This window comes from Microtus ochrogaster, chromosome 19 (genome assembly GCF_000317375.1).
Source record: "Microtus ochrogaster isolate Prairie Vole_2 chromosome 19, MicOch1.0, whole genome shotgun sequence".
Classification (NCBI taxonomy): Eukaryota; Metazoa; Chordata; class Mammalia; order Rodentia; family Cricetidae; genus Microtus; species Microtus ochrogaster.
Window position 1 is genome coordinate 29,188,673 of NC_022021.1, and position 18,495 is coordinate 29,207,167.

Sequence of the window (18,495 nt, forward strand, 5' to 3'; positions counted from 1 at the left end):
CATTTTCTCCCGGGTCGTGCGTTTGGAACTTCTATGCTCACTTAAAAAAAAAAAAAACAAACAAACAAAAAAAAAACAAACTGTACATGATTAAGGGAACTTTAAAGAGAAATGGAACAATTTTAGGTGGAGTTTCAAATCCCTAACAACATTTCTGCTCACACTGCCTACCTCCCAAGGCCAGCAAGAAAAGGGTCAGGAAAACCACTCAGAGGAAGCAGCCTGGTTTTTGCTTTCTCTCTCTCTCTTTTCTTCTCTTTTCTTTTCTTTTCTTTTTTTCATTCTTTCCAAATCTCTAAAGCTTGGCTAAAACAATTTTATTATTCCGATTTGTGCAAGCAGTACAGGAGTCTGGCGTCCATAGAGAAAGGAATTAATTCACCCTTGAAAGTTTTGTTGGTTGTAATAAAAGCTAATGAGAAAATGAGATGCAAAGAACCTCAATTCAGAGTTCATATGAACTGCAAGGTTTGGATGCAGGCCAAATATTGGGAGCTACTTCTTCTGTAATAATGTCCCGGGGCAACCTGGATTTGGTCTGCGTATTTCTCCACTGCCCCTCCGCTTTAGAAGCAGGACTGTTGAACTTTAAAATGGTTTCCTCCCTTCACAGACATATCAAATAGATGAAAGAACAAGACATTATGGACAAACGTCTGCCTGTTGTATTACATTTAAAGCTACTTAGAGACTGGACACAGAGCCCAGGAAGCGTTAGCACTGGAGGTCCAGACTAAGGCAAATAAAACCCTCAGGCAAACATATACGGTAGCAAATCCTGTTCCTTTTGAGAAAATTGGTCCAATTTTTCTTGTGAGCATGCGACAGCCGCCTGTGGTTCAGGAGAATTCTTCCTCCTGGGAGAGATAGGAGAATGTGAGGGCCGAGCATCTGTAAGGAAGCACCCGGTACCTGGCTTGCTGCGTGAGCGATGGTGACCGGAAGTACTGATCTTGACACCTACGGGGCTGTGGGAGCCCATCATCTAACTCTGTGAAGTGGTTTGCAGTTTTTGTCCTTCGCCCCTCGAAGGAAGTTAATTAAGAAAACTTAAGCTTTGTTGAGTATCTCCTTCCTCCATCACTTAGTTTCAGGAGGAATTTTTGTCTCCTGTGCAGTGTCTGTTCTCACAGTTTGGAAATCAGGATTGTTAAGACAATGAGAAGAACCTGACCGGCCCCCAGAACGTAACTGTAGATCAACTTGAGTGAGCAGGAGTAGGTGCATAGCAAGAGGTAGATTTCCATTTTGTCACGTGCATCCCAGAAGAATCTGTGGTGAACTCCAGGCTGTTAGCTTTAACTGACTAAATTCCATGTTAAAAACCATATGAAGACTGAAAAATGCCACTATTCTAACTGCAGAGGTTAGTTAGTTTGTCATGCATACATTCGTGTATTCATCCAGCCAATAGGGAGCAAGCGCCGTACTCCAAATGTTGGCTTCTTTCATAACCACACATACATAAACATTATGCAGCAGACCAGAGAGCATTATGGGAATTCCACGGGGAGCCGGTTAGTTTGCTAATAAGACCGAGAACGAGGTGAGTGTGGGAGCTATGTGGACTCCTGCAGGATGTGAAATCATGGAACCAGCACTGGCAGATAAAGTGTAGCATTGTGAGGAGGATGCGGATTCCTTCTGGAGAAGAGGCAAGGATGCCCAAAGCATCACATTAAAGACTTTAAACTGAGCCAGGTGCCCTGTCTCATGCCTGTAGTCCTGGTACTAGGGAGACTGAGGCAGGGTGATAGCCCAGAGTTTAGGATCAGACTGTATATATGGTGAGCTCCAAGCTGGTCTAGGCCTTACAATAAGACCTAGTCTCAATACACTCTCTCAAAAGACCTTGAACTATACTTTCAGGTAGTAGGGGCCATAAAGAATAAGCACATGGGTAATTTTAATTTTAGGTAGGATATATGAGCAACCCTTGAGTTAGGAAAAGAGAAATGGAAACAAAAGAAGGTTCACATATGCATGAAAGCTTCTGTTCTGTTGAGGGATGGAGATCTCCCGAAGTCAAAGGCTTTGAAGGTGTCAGTGATAAGGAGTCAAGGCCGCTTCTTAAGGATACTTTCTCTCCAAGTCATTTGCCTGGCCACTGCGCTCTTTTTTATTACCAGCATGAGTCTCTGGCATAATTTAATGGTTTGACCTTTTATGTGGTTTAAGAAGATGTCAGCGCAAAGGTCCAGAGAACCCCTATATAAGGGAGGAAATGAAAAATATGAGCCCCTTAAACAGATAGATACCCAAGTTTTGTCAATCATTTTTAGTAAAAATTAGTTAAGCATTGAACTGAATCATGACTTTAAGAAATCCCAATGGATTTCCATTATAGGAAAGCTGAAAGGGGTCTACTTTGTAGTACAGCTTCCATTATTGCTATTATTATTACTTAGATTGTAAAGTATATTTTCTCATTGTTTAACATAAGCTAAGCGTCTATAGTACCGAAGTCTTGAGTTACTGCGAAAGAATAAAGTAGCAAATGATAACCGTAGGGTTTTCCAGCTTTGTTAGTAGTTTAAAAAGAAAAATGAGTTTCTTTAATTTTGTTTTATGTACATATGGGTACCATGGGAGCCAGAGGTCATTGGATCCTCTCGAGTTAGAGTTACAGGCAGTTGTGTGAAACCCAATGTGAGGACTGGGAACCCAACTCTGGTCCTCTGAAGGTACAGCAAGTGCTCTTAACCACTGAGCCATTCCTTCTGTCCTTTTATTAGTATTTTATACACACCATCTCTGTGTGTATGAAAATGGCTGCATAGGCTCATAGAAAGTGGTACTATTAGGAGGAAATGTGTCACTGTGGGTGGCCTTTGAGGTTTCAGATGCTCAAGCCAGGCATAGTTTCTCTCTCTCTTCCTGATGCATGCTGATTGAGATATAGAACTCTCAGCCACTTCTCTGGCACCATGTCTGCTTGGGTGTTGCCACATATCTCACCATGATGATAATGAACTAGACCTCTGAATCTGTGAGTCAGTCCCAATTAAATAGTTTCCTTTATAAGAGATGCTGTGGTCAAGGTGTCTCTTCACAGCAATAAAACCCTAGCTAAGACACCATCCAATCTGATCTTCATGATAATACTTTCGAGATACTTTCTGTTAATACTGGTCCTGTGGGCCCAGATGTTGAAATGGAGATTTATAGAGATTAAGCAATTTCCCCAGGATTATTATAGCGAAAGAGGGGTTCTGCTTAAAAAGTTCTTGGAACTTCAATGTCTCTCTTTGTTCAAAAGAAGTCTTTAGTAGTTTTTATTAAGGACAGGTAGGATAGAAAGCAAAGAAAGTGAAGGTTCTTCATCTGTGTTTATTCCAGGAAGTCAACTCTAAGCCCCTCCCATTCCCACCTCTTTCCCAAATCCAACAGAGTTGCTGTCCCCTCCGCTCTCCGCTCTCTAGACCCTTGGGCATCTGTTTCTAAAGTCGTTCCCACTCTGTTCGCCCGCCCGCAATTCTAACCCCCGAGGAGAGCATAACTGTAAACATCAAACTTCAAGAAGGAAAAATGGCCAAGTGTTCCTCTCTTGATCATTGCAGAGGAAAATACACACAGGCAGGCTGCTCTAACTGATGAGTGATGTGTTCCCGTCAAGCCTCCCTCCCTTAGCTCCTTCTCTTTTTTTCCGAGTCTCTGGGTTGATTCTGTGCATCACAGTTTGGAAACAGATGAACAAGGAAGTCAAGCCAAGTTTTGCCATAACTCTTGTGTCAAGTTGAGGTTTAGAGTACGGGTCCCTTGACTCTTGGTCCCACTGTGTTTTCCATCACAAAGCTGCATGTCCCCTCTTCTAATTTTGAGTGTCATCTACAAAGTTAGATTCAACTAGATTCTTTGTCTCAAGTCCCTTTTACAATTTTAAATCACATTATACTAACCATGGCCTTGCCATCCCTTCTTTGGTCTGTTTAGTTACTTTTCTGTTTGTTTGTTGCTTTCAAGACAGGGTTTCTTTGTAGCTTTGGAGCCTGTCCTGGAACTCACTCTGTAGACCAGGCTGGCCTCGAACTCACAAAGATCCGCCTGCCTCTGTCTCCCGAGTGCTGGGATTAAAGGCAGGCACCACCACCACCCAGTTAAGGACATTCATTTTTGTATATTAATTAATAGCTTTTCATTAGGTTGCTCGCCTGTAAATTGAACACAACATAATACAGTCAGCAGCGAAAGCTTGTTGAAAGGCAAGGGTTTCAGGAGGCAGGGTGATGACATGAGTCTTTTATAACTGTTTGCGGGTATAGAATCATAATTACAGCAATCAAGACAGATACACATCTTTTGTAAGGAAAAATAAAGTAATTATAATTTAAAAGCACACAGCTCAAAGTTGCCATCACAAAAACGACTATTATAGCAACTATTTCGCATTTGGACATTTTTTTGGCAGGAGGTCTGAGCATTGTTTATTGTGAATCAGAAACAGGCACTGAGAAAATATGCAAATTTTTAAGCAACAGAAAATACAGCTTTGAGTTGAGAAAGCAGGGGGGATGGGAGAAACTGTCTGGGTCTTGATCACAAATCAACCTCAGTGGCTGAACTGAGTTTTTGTCATCCGATGCTATAACAATGGGGATAGTGGGTGGGGCAGGGAAGATTAGAATAAAGTTAGTTAGTTTATATGTTAAAACTTACATTTAAGATTCATGTTGTGTTCCTGAGCAAAACTCCCATCTTCCACCGAGTCTAGATGGAAGGAAGATTAGGGAAGAAAGCATATTCTGGGCTGAGTACATTAGGGAGATGTTACCTTCATGAAATTATTCACTTCCGGGTTACTGAAGATTCACAGGCGAGCCCCATCCAGCTGCCTCCCCACCAAAGGAAGATCATAAATTGCAGAAGTCAAATTAAGGCACGTGACCAGTCGCTTGTACAACAGGAAAGGTTGTATTAAAACAGAGCAGTTTGAGAGGGCGATCACATGTTTTATGGCCTTGGGACCCCATTAAATTCCAGGATGAAGGCAAGAGATGTAACAGAAGCATTAGTTTACCCAAAGTCAACTAAGTGAATGGTAACCAAGAACAGAATCTAAGTGTGATGGCTGAGTGCTAAGCATTTCCAGAAAAACATATACTGTGATACTAGTTGCCTTGTGTAGATGTCTGGGAACACAGGATTCCTTTATGAGGCAGGAGATTTACTTGTAATGCTATGAAGTTATGGGGCTCAGCACAATAACTGCTCATCACTTGGGATTTGAATTCAGTTGGTAACTGAGACACTCCCTTTGTATGTAAAGCACACGTTTGGTTGTGAACACAGTCCTTCCCAAATGCACAATGTCTCATGGACAACCATTTGTGTTGGTTTTATAGTATAATGGTGCTATTTTATTGTGCTGGATTAAACAGAAAGTGTCACCATTCCCTTTTACAACCATTGCTGGAGCAGCAGCCACCAAGGTGAAGAAAGGATGTTCTGAACTGGCTGCAGAAGGGAAATGTCAATCAATCCCCTGGTAACTCCTGGCCAAAGCAAGAGCCCTGCAAGGCATTTCAGCACCCCATTCATAGCTGGAAGCTGGTGTCTTGTTCTCTTTGCAAAGACTTGGGACGGAAGTACAATGTCCGACCTATACCCCTCCAAAAGAACATAGCTCTGGTTGCATGGGGACGGTAAAGGTCAGCAGACTAGCCACGCAGGCCGGGTTTACAGGAAGAAAGATGTTCTTTACCTTTAAACAGAACAGCAGGAAAGGGAACCAGCCCAACTGTCCATGTGGACATTCAACCTGAGGAAGGTACCAGTCACCAGGTAAAACTGGACAATGGTAGGAAAAAGCCATGGAGAACCGAACTTGCCAAACAGGACAGGAAAAGATCGCGGCAGGGATAGGATGATCTTGAACACGACTCTCATTGAAAACGGGTACGTGCTGAGGTTAATCGCACCTGTTCCTTGGCTCCTGTTAAATGAACCAACAGAAATTTGAAGCTACACACCAGACTCATGCTCTCCTTCTGGTCAGCAGCACGCCAACAAACGATTGCTCCTCAGAGCAGGGTTGGAAGATGGAATTGGCAAGACCGGCGAAAATTTCCTCTCCAGACCAATTTACTTAAAGAGATTAACAAGTGCTCAGAATATTTTGGTTTCTGTACAGAAGTTTAATGTTAAGAATACTGTAATAACCATAAAAATATCGACCACTCATTAAGTTTCTTCTATGCAGGGCACTGGGCCCAGTCCTTTCTGTTTGCCTCGTTTGCTTCTTACAACAATCTTCTTGTTAGTGAGACTCTATTTTTCCCATTTTATCAATGAAGGAACGGGGATTCCTAGAATTAGCAACAGCTAAGGCCAGAAGCTGCTTAAGCGTCCGTGGCGCCAGGACCCACCACGCCTCTCAAGGCTCAGGTGCCTTGGTGCCCTACAGTTTTATTTCATTGAGATAAAATTCTCAGTGGAAATACCACCCTCAGGGTTCCGAACACTCCCCGGGCTCTCCACAGCAGTGGAGGGAAGATGGGACATAGAGGAGCCAATGTATTTGCAGTCCTCAAGGGTCTTACCACAGAGCAGGAAAACGGGGAGGAGATAAAGACAGAGGAAGCCCCGATTGGAGTGATTGACTGATAAATTCCCCCGGGGGCACATTCACAGGAGGGCCAGCACAGGTGATAACAGGGTTGCCCATTTCTCGAGCCCAGAAGAGAGGAGTTTTCAAAGTTTTCACTATGAACAACCCATGTCTGAGGAATAAATAATCTAACCCATTTAAACATTATTCACTCTATAAAAACATCGCATGAACTCCTAATGAGCACATTCGACATTTGTATTTTCATAAATGAGTTAATAAAGTAACTAATAAAGTGGTTTTTTAAATTAAAATATCCCACGCCATGGGGAAAGGCCATGGAGAGGAAATAAAGGTTTCATAGAAAAGACGGCATTTCAGATGGACCTCAAAAGGAGGAAGGTTTTTTCCCCAGTTCTCAGAGTTAGGAGCACCAAGGAAAGGCATTTCTGATGAGGGGGAAAGTGTCAGGAGCAAAGATAGAGTTGAGAAGGGCCTAGCAGATGGCCTAGAATGTGCTCTGTTTGAATATCAAAAAGAGAGAGAAAAGGGGTGTGTGATATATGGGGGTGGGGAGAGCACTATACTATGTATGAGCGTACACATGGAAAGTAACAAGAAAGAAACAAATATATCAAATATACCCCAATGCTTCAGTAGACGATTACAACGTTGAGAAGATCAGGGGCAGGTTTGTGTCGCTGCACACTATAGAAAGCTTGGGTTTTCCCCAGCATTTTCCATAACATGCAGCAATGGTCCAAGAGCTGTCCAGCCTCCATCAGGCACAAATGAGCAGAGACCAGTGATGGACAGCAAATGGGGATTGTTCAGCTGTGCCCACCAGACACTCTCCCCTTCTCCCACCCTTTTCTAGCCAGGTGTTGGTCAGACCCTTGGTTTTTCTTCTGTTCCATTAGAAGAAGCCCTTCATGAGACTGATAGAGTTACCAAGGAATAACAACCACTAACATTTGAGACTCAGGCAGAAAAGACTGCGCCAAGAGCCTTTGCTACCTAGAGCAGTGTTTTTGTTATCTGCAATGGTTTTAGTCGTGGTATTTGATTTAAAATGAATTTACCCCTCACAACTAGATACAGTGAGTATCATCTGCCCTTTAGATAAAGGCTGCTGGGATTTCTATCTTTCCAAAAATCTGCAGTTGGAGCTATTCCTTTTATCTGGTTTCAGATTCCTCCAGGGCTCTTTCTCCAGCTTCTTTAGAGAAGTTTAAAGATTAAATGCAATATCAGTGAGATTCTAGCCTGGGGCTTGCTCTTGCTGACTTGTACAGGATGGTGTGTGGAAAAAAGGCTTGCAGAAGGTAACTTCCTGTTGCTTGTCTTTTTCCAGGCAAATCTCAGTTCTTCTGGAACTGCCTCCACCAAGAAGCCATTTACTGAGGAACACAGTGATGCCAGCCCTTGAAAGGCAGAAACAAAGGGATCATTACCAGTTCAAGGCTAGCCTGGCCTCTTACAAGTTTCAGGCCAACCGGGTCTGCAAAAGACAACATCAACAACAAAAACCACAAATAAACAAAACCCCCAAACAAACAATTACAAAAGTAGGACTCTCCAGTCAATCCTGCTGTTCTGGGGCTGCCGTAGCATTTCATTTAGGCAGTAGGAAGAGAAAACAAAGCAAAATCTGCCACAAATCCTTAAGTCTTCAGGGCCTGGAACTCTGGTACAGAATTCATTGCCTCTGTGGTGAACAGTGGATATAAAGGGCAATCTTGAAGGGTAAAGCTGAGGTTTTAGGCCTGGGTTTAGCTGACATGAACAGAATCAGAAGGCTTAGGCCATGAAGAGCCCTGTTGTGGGCTCTCTCCAGTCTCCAGATGGTGATGTCCAGGTGGCACGACATTCTAGAGAGATGAGGCTTGGCACTCCACATTTGGGACTTGTCACTCACAGGGAATCTGAAGCCCTGAGTAGATGTGCCAAGAAAGCATGAGAATGTCTGGCATTTGAGACAATTCATAAATAGATGGGATGGAAAAACGGGAAGTGAAATGGAGCTATTTTAACACTGTGCTTTCGAATTTACTAGAAAACTGCAAAAGCTGGTATAATAAATTGTCAGGCACTGTTATTCTGCTTATATTGTTGCCAAATTGTCTTCAGCATTTATTGGCTCTAAAAGGGTGACATCAAGGAGTTTTGGCCTGAGCTACTAGAGGAATGTAGTTGTAATTTACTGATTTGGGGAATAGGCAGGGCGTGGTCAGAAACACAAACAAGGCAATCAAACAGGGAAGTTGGGCAGACTGTGGATACAGAAGAAAGAATTCAGGGGAGAGGCATGGTTAGAGATTAGATTTGTTTTTCTTATCAGCGTAGCCACAGTGCTTGAATGGGATGTGACTGACTGTAGCCAGAGAAGAAATAATCAGGGGTTGAGTCCTCACCTGGGTCTACAAAGATTTGGGGGCAGAGGAAGAGGACGGTGAAGTCATGAAGGAAGGAGCTAAGAGGTGTCTAAAATGTCAATTATCTTGACCATGAAAGAACTTAAAATGCCACAGAGTCTCACGTGCTTCCTAAGCCCAGAACATCTATAGAATGTAGTAGGTCTGATTTCTGCCATTCCTGTATTTAAATTTAAATCTCCCCGGTAGTTGAGATACACACCCGATGAAAATGTAATTGTATCCTCCAAGCCATCTTTCCCAAGTTGCTTTCCCCAGGCAATGTTTGGAGTTCATGTATTCGCTTACAGGGTCGCCCATTATTTAGGGTCTTTGATCATGTGATGTGAGGTTGGACTCCGAGGGATTGCCTCATTCAGACACTCCTTAGAGTTTCTTTGTCCCGTGTTTGAGGGATAAAGCTGTGTGATCACGTGAGTCAATGCTTAGGGTTTTGTTTCTTTTTACTTTTCTTTTCTTTTTCTTTTCTGTTTTTTTTTTTTTGGTTTTGAGAGACAGGGTTTCTCTGTGTTGCTTTGGAGTCTCTCCTGGAACCAGTTGTTGTAGATCAGACTGGCCTCAAACTCACAGAGATCCTCCTGCCTCAGCCTCCCAAGTGGTGGGATTAAGGCGTGCGCCACCTCCACCTGGCTGGGGTTTTGTTTCTTTATCTTACTTTAAGCAACCTGATTGATAACAATTTGATTGGAGTTTGCATTTTGTAATTTGCCATTCCTGGTCTTTCTAGATTATATCAAGATCTTTCCCTGGAATACTGAACCCAGTATCAGAGAAACCTTCCAAACTGTGTGGCTAGAACCCGTGGGCCTGTGAACTTGGATAGGATAAGCATTGCACATTTATTCGTGAACCTTTTAATAAAATCCAGCTTATTTCTTCCTTCATGGATAGAGTCAGTGTTAGTAGTATTCAGGCATCTGTCCTGGCCTGCCCTTGGGATCCTGACAAGATATGTCCTCAGCAGCGGTCTCTAAGAGCACCTCCTGTACAAATTCACCATGTTCGCTCTCTCTCTTTTCTCTCCTCCTCTTCTTTTCTGCCACTCCTGTCACGAGAGGCCGGTCTTCCCCTTTCCTCCCCCCCATCTCTCCCAATTCCTTACCCCGTCAGAAAACCCCTCCATGTGGGTCCTGTCACGTGTTGTCTTTTCACAAACTTCTAACTCTAGCTACAGGAGATTCAGTGCCTATGGCTTTCTGGGGTACCCACACGCGCACGCACGCGCGCGCACCCCCCCCCCCCACCACGTAATTAAAAATAAATCTTAAAGCAGAAAGTACACCTCTGTATTTGGAGTACCTCTGTAATTGACTTTGTGCTAATATGCATTTTACTGTGGTCTGACGGGGCAATGAGGCAGACAGGCAGAGGACCCTGCTGCCTGTGAATTTACATTCTTCACATTTGTGCTTCTTACGCAAAGTGTCTCACCTTGACGCGGCACTAGTACTATCAAGGACATCATTTATGAGGTTTTTTTTTTTCTCCTTCTTGTCAGAAGCTTGATGTGGCATAAGAGGAATCTCTTATTTTTCCTTGTCTATTTATGGTTTCTGGGTTTTGAATATTTCTTGGCAAGGCTTCCTCCATTCACAAACTATAAAAGCATACAGTACTCTCCAATATTTTATAAAAGCATACCGTACTCTCCAATATTTTATTTCAATTTTTTGTTCATTTATTTGTTTGTTTCTCTGTTTTCAAGACAGGGGTCCTCTGTGTAACCCTGGTTGTCCTGGAAATCACTCTGTACACCAGTCTGGCCTTGAAGTTGGAGACCCACGCTCCTCTCGCTCCTGAGTGCTGGGATTAAAGGCGTGGCCATCACACTGGCCTTATTTATTTATTTATTTTTTTGAGAGGTTGTTTTTTATAGCCCTGGCTGGTCTGGAACTGACTTTGAAGGCACTTGAAGTAACTTCTGCTTCAGCCTCTGTTTCCAAAGTGGAGTGTTAGGTCCAGGTCCTTCCAATATTTTAATAGGGTCTTGTTTCCAACCAATTGGAATTTGTTATAATGTAAGACATTAACTTTCTGTTTGTTTTTCTAAAATGGCAGCAAAGTATTCCATTGATTGAATAGTCAATCATTTCTTAGCTCACCCTATTTTTTAAGCATCTTTATAGTATACTGTATTATATACTATATATATGTAGACTACATATTCTATTCATATATAGTTAACATGTACAATTTGGTAAGTCTTAACTTATATATAGACATGTACAACCATCACTATGATAGAGTCATTTTTATTTATAAATGACTTTATTTTATTTACGTATTTGCTAAATAAATATATTAGTATGATTCATGATTCAAAGACACATTGTTATATGTTAAACTGTTTCTATATCACTACATATCTAAGCCCAGCTCCCACTCCTCAGTTCCTTCTCAGGGTGCAATGGATGCCATTTGTTTCTTTTGTGTTTTAGTGCAAGTATTTTGCATACAGAAAAGAAAACATAAACATCATACACATATACAAAATAGAAGCTATTGATATATATGTTTACAATAATATATTAATATTGTTGGTTCCTTTGTCAGTTGTTTTGTGCAGTTTCAGTCTTGCAAACTTAATAGACAAAAAAAACCTCAATAGTTTAATTTACTTATCCTCTTGAAGAAGGACACTAAACATTTTATGCTGGCTTTAGAAGCCATTTTGTGTTGTATCTTGCTTAAAAAATTATTTTTGACATTTCATGCGTACATACAACATGTTGCGATCTATTCACCCTCCATTTCCCTCTGTATCCCTCTTTCGTTCCTTCAGACACCCGACACTGCGACTAGCCCCTCCCCTACTTTTGTGGGTTTGTGTGTTTGCGCATGCGTGCATGCATGTACACACATACACACATACACACACCTGTATATGTCAGTGAGTTTAATTATGGCTGCGTATATGAGCGTGAGTGAAGATCTATTTTCTGGAGCAGTGGCTACGTCCCGGAAACTCTTCTCCCAACCACTAGCTTCTTAGAGAGGGGTGAGCTTCACAAGTCCCTCCCCATTCACGACAGAAAGTTGAAGGGCCCAGTCTTCTGCGGTTCTTTGTAGATAGTCACAGCAGCTGTGTGCTCAGGATCCCAATAGCCATGTCCTGTCCAGAACACAGAATCTCATAGCAACTGGGTGGCCAATCCTTTTACCTCTGTACCTTATTCTGAGCCACAGGACTCCGCAGAACTTATTGTGGAGTCCTGAAACTTAGACATTGTCCCCTCATTTATGCTCTGAGGCAAAACAATACTTACTTTTGAATTGATCTTAACTGTGTATTTGCATGGGGTTGAATGAGAAGAATGGGTTCATTTTGATTTTATGGATGAGAAAAGAATCATGCTTTATTGCATAACTTTTTGTAGAATTACATCACATTTTTTATGGTCTTTCTCTGTGTGTTTGGTTTGGTTTTAAAAATTTCATTTTCAAAAATCATTCTCTAACAGCCGCTGAGTACAAGTAAGTGCTCCCCACTCAAGAGCCTGCTAACGCTCACCACCGAGTCTCTGTTGTAGTTGGGGAGGTCCGTGGAACTTAATTGGAAAGAAAGTTGGCTCCATGGAAAAAAGAAAGCCTGGCTGTTTGGCGACCCTTAACAAAATAATTCTTCAGCTTCCTCTTGATTTGTGTTTGTAGCTAGGTTTTCCCAGAGGAAGGCTAAAGGCAACCCTAAAACAGTTCAGGCAGACTGCTCTCTTCCCATTCTATCTTAGGGCTCCAGATAAGAGCCCCAAGGGCGAGAACACATTCAACCCTCACGGCAGGACATCGGTACTTTATAATAACCTCTCCACAGACCCGAGCCCTTAGCCCTATTCATTTTGTACCAGTACCCTTCACACAAAGGAAGACTTTGAAAGTCCCTGGACCCCACATCCCTGCTGAGAGCCAGGCTACAGGATCCCACACAGCAGTCATCAAAAAGCCCCCTAATTTTATTTCCATCTCTGGTTTCTGGGCCAGTCTTCTGCTTGAACAAGGGAAAGTGCAGCTGTGTAAATAAATACAGATGACTGCAACAGGTTACATAGTTCCCCAGTTGCTGCATGTAGACTCGGCTGGGTGTGTTTTAGGATGGGTAGAAGCATAGACAGGAAGAGCTTGCATCTAGGGCATTCTTGGATGAGAAGCTTGTCAGTTATTAGGCAACTAGGGGAGTGTTCTGTATGAAACAGTGCTGCTGGGCAAGGCAGGCAATTGCATCATGCTGTAGTTAGGAACTTGAACCCCACAAAACAATCTTTCTAATGCAAAACCAACCAAGCCCTCATTCTATAAGTGGTTATTAAGCATTCTACAACTCACCGAGTTTGTGAAGACTTTTTTGCAAGCTTAAATATGATATAGCTCTTTTGGCTGTGGAAACAGTGAGGCAGAAGTCATTAAGAGTTTAAATCTCTAAATCATTTGACACAGTCTAACTCCTTTACTTACTAGCTCTGTGGCCTTGGTCAAGTCGCAAAGCCCATCTGTGTCTATTTCTTCCTGTCTACTATTATTGAATGATACGATGTGCAATCTCTATTCCATAGTTACCCTTAATATAAAGGCTACTATATTCAGTTAAGGCATAACTAAACTGCTGTATTAGTGAGTGTTCAAAGTCCACTAGAAAGTACCATGGTGTTGTGCAGACACAAGAGGTTTGGAGCCACACAGACTTTCATATGTAGTCTCTGGCTTTCACCTCTCAAAGCAAGGCAGTTCTCCAGCCCTTACCACTCCTGAGATATCAAGAAAGGGAATCAACCAGAGGAGGACATGCTTGGTTCTCTTAAGGGACCTAAAAGTAACACATACCTGTTCTGGTTACAGCCTATTTGCTAGAACTGAGACACAATGGTATTAAAGCTATATTAGAAGGGTGGAACTTATCTTTAGTTGGTCATGTGCTTAGCTAAAATTCCTAATTTTTGTTCTGTGGGATGGGTCATAGTCAACTCAGCCTTAGCTATTGTTGCCAGCATGTTGTAGGATAGCAGTCACTGCTATGCGTGTCGTTTTGGAAGGTGATAAAAAAAGATCCCCTGGATACAAGGACAACAGGAAAGCATTAGGTAGAGGGACAAAGAACTTGGAGTCACTAAGGAGAAGGAATATTCAGATGTATGCATGGAGGAAATAGGGAGAGAACTCAGTTGGTTAAGTGCTTACCTTATAGGTCTGAAGATCTGTGTTTGATCCTCAAAATCTACATTTTAAAAGCCAGATATGGTTACAGGTATTTGTAACCTTGTTTTGGTGAAGCAGAAACAGGCAGATCCTCAGAACTTGCAGGCTAGCTAGACCAGTCTACTTGGCAAGACTGAGAACAGTGAGAAACCTGGTCTGAAAAATATTAGATAGAAAAATAGACAGACAGACAAACAGACAGATAGATAGATATAGATGACGGAGAAATTTTGAGGAATGATGATACAGTGCTTGTTCTTTGGCATCCACACGAATGCCTTCTTATATAACTGTTCAGCCTTTAATTAATTCTAAGTAATTAATGCACAACCTAGGTGGGGATTGGCCAGTCAGAACAGAGACCATGTTTCCAACTTTCCTTGCAACTCGGTTTGGTTATACAATGAGGTTTAAAATATTTTATTTTATTATTTGAAAGTTATATCCAAGCATATTGATCATCTTCATGTCTTCCTCTTCTCCCCCAATTCTTCCTAGTTCCACCTCCACATCTTCATCACCCCCCCCCCATTTTTTAAAGAAAATAATACACTAATGTGTGCTGCTCACAAACTTAAAGATGTAGGGCTACCTACTGGAGCATGGCAAATCAACTGGGCCCACATCCTTAAAGAAAATTGAGTCTCCTGCCAGAAACCATCAACTGTTAATAACTCTTCAGTTTGGGCTGGGGAATCATCATAAAGCCCTTCCCGCTCTGTGGAAGCCCATGGATGTGGATTTGTTTCACCTTGACCAATGGTTGGAAAGTTCAGGCCTATTCTTGCTCCTCAATGTTATGACAAGAGGTTTGACTCAGGGTGTGGTTACTAGCAGGCTGTTTTGACCTGGGTGTGGTTACTTGATACTTTGGGCATCAAGAAGGTGACTACTTTGTTTGTTCCTTGGGTGGTGGTAAAGAAGTCTTTTGTCTTCCCCTTCCTCTTTTAACTGGTGTATATAAAAACTAGAGAAACATTATTCACTGGGCTGTCCTGACTCCATCCTGTGGCTCTATCTTTTCATTTTTTAATCTTCACACTTCTCTCCAAGCACAAACGAATAAGCCTTCATCTGGGTGGGACCCTGCTGATGTTGTCGCCCGGATGTGAGATACGGCACCACTCCATGTTGATGAGTGTTGATGGCTTGATCTTACGCTAGTCTTGTGCAGACAAATGCAGCTGCTCTGAGGTTATGAGTGCAGTGACCCTCTTGTACCCAGGAGACACCGCTTTGCCACAGTCCTCCCCAACATTTGTCCCTTACAATCTTTCTGTACCTCCTCCTGCATGTCTTGCTCCCTCTGCCTCTGACTGGTGACTTAGCCTTTCTTCCTCACAGAACTCTTTCTGTCCATAAGTCCCAGCTGTACCCCCCTGCCTAGCTATTGGCCATTTAGCTTCTTATTAAACGAAACACAGTGACATATTTTTACACAGTGTAATCAAATATCTTGCAGCACACACTTGCTGAGCCTTTTCGTGGGCTTTAGTTTCTTCACAGGACTAACCTGGATAAAGAAATAAAGATGTTTCCTTTGCTTGCTATATGGGGTTGTTAGGAATATTGGGAGGGGAAGCAAGTTTGAATTTACTCAAAAAAAAAAAAACAACAATAAACTTGTCAGCAGGATGCCCAAACCTGACAACCTGAGTTCAAGCCCTGGAAGCCACAAGGTAGAAAGAGATAACAAAGTCATGCGAGTTGCCTTCTGCTCTCCACAAGTCAAATGTGCTCCCCATCCCCAATGTTAAAAAAATAAGTAGAGGAGAGGACCAAAACATACAATTTTATTTTTATTACACTTATTCATGATAAAAAAAAATACCCCTATTTCTGCTAAGTGAATTTGAGCTTCCTTAAACTTCTTTGTAAAGTATTTTAAAGAACATTTTCATTTCTTCACCCTTTAAAAAAATCTTTCATTTAAAAAGATTTGATGCTAAGAGCTTTGTTTCCCCAGATAAAGTGGGTTTTGAATTCTCTGTGTTACTTATAGCCGTCATCTTGCGTCCCACGGAGGGGCTACCTGCAAACATTGTTGACTTGTAACTGTTAGTTGGAGAATCTGAGCTAGAGATGCACATTTGAGGACCCCCGAGCTTATTATCTGACAAACGTCATGGGCAGGGGAGTAGTTGGAGGAAAAATAAGGCACAGGACTGAGGTCCCCAACATTTCTATGTGGGGTTCGGGTGAGAGGAGCCAGTAAAGAAGGGAAAGAAAGTAGCCTTGTGAAAGCTTGCCTGCCGACTCCCTTCCTTCTGATACAAGTGTTGTGAGTGTCTAGGTATGTCCTGCACTGTGAATGTGTGCAGGTGACTGTGAGCCCACGTGCGCATGCGCCTGTGAGGAACTGGCCATGGGAAGTAGTCTGAGGATGTGCTGGTGACTGTGAGCCTATGTGCGCATGCGCCTGTGAAGAAATGGTTGTGGAAAGTAGGGGCTATTTCTAAAGAAAGTGAGCAATGAGCAAGTGAATGGAATGGTGGACAGCGTCAAACTGGATGAAGTAGAAGCCCGATTCACTTCAAAGTGTTGATTTTCTACTTCTCCTACTTCAGATCATTCCGGGAAAACCCCAGACAGAGTGGTCCAGGAGAAGGAACTGAGCAAGGAACTCTTGCGTTCACCTCTGGCCTTCTTGGCCGTTTCCACAGAACTCTGTGCAATCATGTGAAATCCCCAGCACAGAGTCTGGAGGTCTAAGATTGGGTGGAAGTTTCTTCATTTCGGAGGGAATTTACAGCTCTGCACAGAGGGTTTAGAATTCCCACTCAAGGCTTTCTGGGAGAGATTCTTGGAGAGGTGTCGAGATTAGCACTTTCCTCATTGGTACTGTGAGTCAAGCAGTTCTGGTTCTTTTACTTTGGGTCAAAAAGTACGAAATTCCTTACTGGAAAAGGCGGAACCCGTGCTAGGCCTTGGAGAGGCGGCTTAGAAGGGGCTCATGGTTCAGTTTCCTTCACTTTCCTGTGCAGTTTTCTAAGGTATTCCCTGATGTGGCTTGAATATCGCTTCAAATCTCATGTTGGGAACTTAATTCTTGTCTTAGTTATTTTCTCATTGCTGTAATGAAGCACCAGACAAGAGGAAATTTAAGGAAAGAAGAGTTCATTTTGACTTACAGTTTAAGGGATTTATTCTTTTTAAAAAATTATTATTACATTTTTTTCATTTATTTTACATACTGACCACAGTTTCCCCTCCCTCCTCTGTTACTGTTCTCTCTCCCAACCTCCCTTCTATCCCTCATCCACTTGTCTTCCATCTTCATTCAGAAAGGGGCAGGTTTCCATGGGAGTCAACAAACATCTTGTTGTTTGACCTTGTTGTTTGAACTCTCTAACCCTAAGTCAAGATGGAGAGGAGCCACTTCTATGAGTTCCCACAGAGTGGTGATATTAGGAGGTGTGGCTTTGTAGGAGTAGATATAGCCTTTTTGGAGGAAGTATGACACTGTGGAGGCTTTGAAGTCTCATAAATGCTCAAGGTATGCCCAGTGAGACAGACTACTTCCTGTTGAAAAGGTTGTTTTAGTTGTGTCTTTCAATGAATAAAACAACAAAAAGCAAGCAAAATAAGAGAAATATGTATCCATCTTAGAATTTTGAAAAATGTTGTATATTCTTAGGAAACTAAAGCTTTGCTTATTTCTAGTATCTGTGAACACATTTCTTAAATTGGTATTGCCTTTAGGTAGAACAGATAATTGGGATAATAACTGACTTTTGGTTTTGTTTTTTTGAGACAGGGTTTCTTTGTGTGCTGGAACTCACTTTGTAGACCAGGTTGACCTCAAACTCACAGAGATCTGCCTGTCTCTACCTTCTGAGTGCTAGGATTAAAGGTGTGTACCATCACACACTGCTTAATAAATTATTTTTGAAACCTAACTTTATAATATAAACATTTCCCCCAGAGTTCCTATTCCCTCTTTATTTATATTATCTGGGGTGAGTTTCTCAGTTTCTCTTGGCCTCACTGCAGTTGTGTGTAAAACAGAGAACATGGTAGTACGTCCTTTTCTATGTCCATTAGGATGAGAAAAGCCCCCCAAATAGTGGTTGGTCTGGTAAATATTCATTACATCCTAGTTAATACTTTTGATTTCATTATTTTATTATCAAAATATAATTTCAATAAGCTGTTGAATAGCTGTCTGTACAACCTATGTCATTGTGCAGTCACGCTATGATGTGCTTAAATCACTTCCTGAGTTTAGAAATTGATATTGGGTAAACATTTCACCATTGAAGAACCTAGCAGTGAAAGTCCTTCATAAGAAAACTGTGCATCTATTGGGCGAAGCTACCCTCCAGG